General features: G+C 38.9%; 1 pseudogene; it reads left to right on the forward strand.

The window, feature by feature from the left end:
* Window positions 1-2,424: 2,424 nt before the first annotated feature.
* On the forward strand, window positions 2,425-3,409 carry LOC148735564 (uncharacterized; annotated as a pseudogene).
* Window positions 3,410-6,320: the final 2,911 nt, after the last annotated feature.

Consider the following 6,320-nt stretch of genomic DNA (forward strand, 5'->3'; position numbering starts at 1 on the left):
AATGTATTGCAAATTTAGAGCACCATACTTGAACTGAATTTGCACTGGCGAGTAAAGTGGGTGCAAACTCGCACATTTGCTTGATTAGAATTTGTGAGCAAATGTTGCGTAAATGTACTGGTTTGCTAACTTTTGTTTACATTTGCGACTTATTTAAATCTATTACTCTCATATAGATTTGCTCAACTTTGCTTTCTTCGCAATGAAAGCAGTTTGGCTTTAACTGCAAATGCAAATAAACATGTGGCAAAAAGAGTTATTTGCAGTGATGTTGGATCTTATTTTCAAGACATGCAAATATGAAAATTTGCGCTAATTTTCCTCTTTTTTGCCATCAGAGCATAAGTAAAGTTACTCATATTTTGCTGCGGATCAAATGTTATCATCTCCATCATGTTTGCTGCCACAACAAATTGGTAACATTCACACAACCATTCTAAGATACTTCATTAAAATAATGGCGTGAAAATCTATCTGGTCCTCGACTCTGAAAGTACAGGCTACGTTAGGGGTAGGCAACGAACAAATTCTACTGACGATGTCAGAGAAACATAATTATCGTAATTCCAATTAGAATGTATATGAAGACAGTTTTAAAAGTTTCGTCTCTTTTAGACTTTGCAGACGAAATTTTAGGCCATGAATTCCTGGCCAAAAAGTACCTTGTATTGCTTCCCAATAATGCTAGCTGGCTGCAAATCCTTTAGAAGATCAATTGTAAGTTTAAAGTGCTTTGAAAACCTACAATCCAAAATTGTTTGATGGCTTTACTCCCTCGAAATGGGTATATTTTCAACTGAACTGGATTTCCTTGATACAGTGACGTTAACTCGTATAGTGATTTTTCTCACTGCTTTACCGCATGGTTGGCTCTTGAAACAATGATTTCTTTTGTTCAAGAGTTGAAAAAATTTGATAGAACATCAAAAGAAATTTGACATCAATGTGTGTGGACCAGATACATCACTATAAGTGATAAACCAGCTCTAGGAAATCACTCAGGTTTAATACACTCATGGGTGGACCCTTAATATATCAGGTTAAAAAGGAAACATTGGGTTACACAACAAGCCAAAATAATGACCCAACAAGAAGTTCAGGGAAAAATCCTCGCCAAAATGAATCACCAACCCCTTCCTCAAAGAGCAAAATAGTTGGATCCTTACTGTAATTACCCAGAAAAATGGGGCTACATTGCACTCAAGTGTGTCACATTAAGAGCAGCCCCTTTGCAACAGCTCAAGGAGCACTGCCAGTAGGTTTTTTTTTTTTTGCAGTCTGTGTGTTGCCTCTAAGAAGACACTGGGTTACACCACCATTTGCTGGTGCCCAAATTACACAGTTCCTAAAAAATAGAAGTCACACTCATCAATACTGCTCCCAATAACAATAATAATTCATCAGTAAACTCCCAATAACTAAGTTTTTCAGTAAAATACACAATCATTGCATTGATATTTATGGGAAATGCATGGAAACACAACCCCAAATAGAAAACAAAACAAAAAAAAACAGGAGGTATTCTGGTACGACAAATTCTGCCCCTGAATGAAATAAACCACACACAAGACTGGCAGGGCTCACTCCCTACCAAAGCTATATAAATTTTTAATTCCACTATGCACTGACTTGTCTATAAGTCCCCACGACACTGCAATGCAATGTGCTTCCATAGGTATATGCTCCAATGAACTAGTAGTTTCAAGGTTTATCTACCTCAATTAACCTTGCAAACTATTCTGGTATCTATGGTGCCCAGTAAGGGACATCAGATGAAAAACACTTTTTGTAACAGCAGTGCTACTTATTTATCTAGCACTGCCACTTATTTATCTGGCACTGCCACTTAATAAGTGGCAGTGTTACTTATTTATCTGGCACTGCCACTTATTTATCTGGCACTGCTACTTAATAAGTGGCAGTGCTACTTATTTATCTGGCACTGCCACTTATTTATCTGGCACCGCTACTTAATAAGTGGCAGTGCTACTTATTTTATCTGGGACTGCCACTTATTTATCTGTCACTGCCACTTAATAAGTGGCAGTGCTACTTATTTATCTGGCACTAGTTGTCACTTATTTATCTGGCACTGCTATTTAAATCATCCTTTGTAACCACATGGTAAAAAAACATGGCAGACAAGATGTATCTCCAGAAGAGAGCCACTGTTTTACTTCTATTGACCGTTTTTGTAAATTCTACGTACTGTATTAATTCTCGATACCTTCCGGTAGAATGTACTGCTGGGATGCAAGACAGAGAAGAACTTATCGAGAGATATTTTTATCTAAATTTCAATTACATCGAGATCATAGCTTTTCTGGCTCTTAGTCATGGTATACTTCTGAGTTTAAGGCACTTAAAGAGAATCGAACGTCAACGATCATTAGGGAGGGGAGGTCGGCCTAGTGATGACTGGGATGTCTTTGCAGCCATAGAACAAGAACTTAGCGGCTCTGGCAGCTCAATTGGTTATAGACAGATGCACCAGAGACTACAAATTGATTATCATCTACAGGTTGACAGAGAAACCGTTCGACATATTTCGAAAGCCCTGGATCCAGATGGAGTGGAGACACCGTCAAGACGAAGATTACAGCGGCGAAAATATCGTTCCAAAGGTCCTGATTTTATATGGCATATAGATGGCTATGATAAACTCAAACCATTTGGGTTGTGCATACATGACGCAATTGATGGATACAACTGTCGCATTTTGTGGCTCCAGGTTTGCCCATGGATCATTGCAGATTTCTACCTATAATGCATCCGATTGCATGAAAGAACCGCGACTATTGTTCGAGGAGATTGTGGTACCGTAAATGCATTTGTTGCCCGCATTCAGCAACATCTGAGGGAAAGTCACAATGACTCTTTCGCAGATGAGAGAAGCTTCCTTTACGGGCGTTCCGTCTCTAACCAAAGAATAGAGGCCTGGTGGAGCTTTCTGTGGAAGACTGAAACTAATTGGTGGATAAATTTTTTCAAAGATTTAAGAGAGCAAGAAATATACTTAGATGATGATCCAGTGCAAGTTGAGTACTTAAAATTCGCTTTTATTCCGTTAATTCAAGACGAATTAGATCAGGTGACTATGCATTGGAACTTGCACAAGATTCGACCTAGTTCAAACGATGAGTCATCCTCAGGCCGACCGGACATTTTGTATTTTTTGCCTGAACTTTATCAAAATAGCAAACGAGGACAGCATGTAGTTTTGGATGAAATAGAAGAAATTCAAGAGATGGTAAATCAGCATCCCAATAGATCTGATGAACGACGCATGGACTTTGCCAAACTGGCGAGGCTCATAATGGAAGATGAGAGGCTTAGTACACCAAGAACTGCTAATGAGGCCTTAGATCTTTACATATCATTAGCTTCGTCCATAAATGACCGTGGGTAAATCAAGTATTACTGATGTTAAATGAACATCTATGGTCATGAAAGTAATTCTCAGGTGATAGCACTGTTCGGTTGAATCATTAGAGTTATTGTGTTGCCTTGGTAATAAAGCAGATGCAACTAGACTGTGATTGCGTTGCTTTTGACCAATCAAAATCTGGATTTTGCAATCTGTAATTCGATTTTTCATTCCATTACAAACCAATCCAGTAAGTTTGCAATAATCCGTACAGATCAATGTTATTTCAGACTGTTGTTCCAGCTAGCTCCAAAACCCAAACAATCTGGACTGTTTAAATCCGAAAAACTTTTGGGTTAAAGGAATGCAAGCTGTAGCTTTGTAAGGTTTAAATAGGCTCAGACACGGACGACTTAAGCCTCTTTTTTAAACAAATGAAGTCTTAAGTTGTGTGATTGCAAGCCTTAAAAATGATACCCTAAGTTTTATCAACACGGTATATTTATGAGCTAAAACTATTAAAAACGGATCTTGGCAGAGGATGGCTTGGATGGAGTAGGAATTGGACTTCCAACAATACACACACAAGCAACCTCATTAATTTTTTACCTGTCATCATCTGTCATAATCTTTGATGGCATTGCTTTTGCTGTATCTGGTAAAAAATTTGTGTCTCCACAGCAAAACATATTTGGAGTGGATTTTTCATCGATTACTGTTTCATCACAGTCTTTGGTCACTGGGCCAAATCCAAGGAATGACACTTCATTCTCATCCTCAAACAGTCTCACAGGCTCATCTTCTTGGTGGACAAAGAGTTTGATACCTTCAGCATTGGTGACAAAATGACTGGGATATAACACTTCTCCCTGGGAAGAAGTAGATAGAGTGAAGTAGTTTGGAACATCAGAAAGGGAACCAACTCAGTCATAAACTTCAATCATCCTACTGGATTGGTGAAACTTCCTCTCAACATCTCCTAAGCTTGGGTGTTGAACATGTACTACAACCCTGGATTCTGTCTCATCAGGTTCAGGAGGTACCCTTGAGGCCCTGGCAGTAGTAAGAGTGTGGCTGGATATCACTGCGTGTTTAGACTGTGACTTGTTGTCAACTGTTGGTATGCATTGCCTGAGGGGAAAAAAAGAACAACAATACTTATATTAATTACTGCATTAAATTCTGACATGTAACGCATGCTGTAGTACTGTCAAATATAATGCATACTAGCAGCTTCAAAGTAATAATGAATAATCATAAATTGCAAATAAAATTGTTGCTTGTAAATGACCTTTTAATTCCTGGTTTGATTATGGAGAATAAAAACCAAATGGTATTCTGGAAGAGAATTTCCGAATGCAAACAACAACTGCATGTCAGCCTGTAAACTGATAACTCAGTTGCCACTTATGTAAGATCGCAAGCAAGAGAACACCTGTAATCTTTTTGTAGTCAAAGCCCTGATGAAAATGACTGGTAAAGAGTACTCCAAGAGTTTCTGTGCAATGCAACAGCTTATTGTTCTTCTTTGATGAGCAGACAGTGTATTGTTTAAAGTCAGAAGAACTGACAACCTTTTTGTGGACAATACTCTCCAGGACTCTGCACAGGACAGGTGACAGGGAGAGGGGCTGATTGGTACAAGCGATCTCGTGGTAACCATCACTGAGATAATCAAACACTTAGGTTTCCTTCAAGTCCTTTGGAAAGTACCTTGAATTCTGGGAATATAGTGGAACCCCATTAATATGCTCACTAGTGGACCAAAACATTATAGCCTTATTAATGGGTGACCTCATTAACAAGGGTTATTTACAAGAAACTGTATGGCTGTTTTTCTGAGCCGCAAACAAAAAGTGACCATAATACTGAGGTGACTGTATTACTGAGGTGGCCGTGGGGCAGGGTTCCATTGCATTGTTACAAATGCCAGTGACGACTTGCCAAAATTAATATGCACAAGACAGGTCTAAAACTACCAACAGACCTTATCATTGTTCCAGGGACTTGGTGGAGGGCATGCTATAGTGATGATTTGTTTCATTTTCTCAACAGAGACATGCATAAAAGCAAAGTATCCATTCACAATAAAACATACTGACAGACACCAAAATTCAACAGTGAAAATAAACATCATCAATTGTCGGCTTACTTGGACTTCTCCTTGGTAAGAAGGTATATCTTAACCCTGGGCATGTTGTATACTTCTTTATAAGTTTCTACAGAGAAGGTGGAGATCTCTTCCTCGTATATTTCATGTCCTTTAAAGTTTCCCAGATTCATTATCATGTATTCTGCTGTGCCAAGGTGGCTGATGCCATTTGGAAAGAAGGTTGCTGTAGCATGTTGTAAAATTGTAATGTAAGTCGCAGATAGTGGTGGAAAAACTTCTCTAATTCCTCCTCCTTTAGACAAGCGCACCTGTTTGAAACGTCCCTCATCACTGAAGTAGTGTTGCCAACTGAGGTATATCTTGATGGTCTTTGCTGCATTGCTTGCACTATTATTAGGGGTTCTCTTTTTCTTGAGAGGTAATTTTTCTGTTTCACTTTTAGACCTCTTTCCAAAAAGTTTCTCATAGAGCTGATGCTTAAGGATTTCTTGCTCACTTCCACCCGAGCAGAGCTTGCTATGACAATATGCCGTCAGGGTAAGAATGTCCCTGAGAGCAAGACCAACATCTTTAAAGTGCCTATGAGATGAAAAAAATTTTTGGGCGTTTTTGATAGTGCAATATTACCTTAAGCAGCATGCAAAGTTGTATTGTCTTCAATTTAGTCTTTACCTACAAAATTTGACGATTTTTGAATGCAGTTTCCCTAAAAATGTTGCACGGCACTGGTACCGAATTAGACTTTGCGTGACGTCATGTTGGTTGCAAGCCTTATCATAGCAACACTGTTAATCTGACGCTGACTGGATGGCCCTGCCATCCATCTAAGGGAAAAGGGAA

Source organism: Stylophora pistillata, chromosome 3 (assembly GCF_964205215.1).
Source record: "Stylophora pistillata chromosome 3, jaStyPist1.2, whole genome shotgun sequence".
Taxonomy (NCBI): domain Eukaryota; kingdom Metazoa; phylum Cnidaria; class Anthozoa; order Scleractinia; family Pocilloporidae; genus Stylophora; species Stylophora pistillata.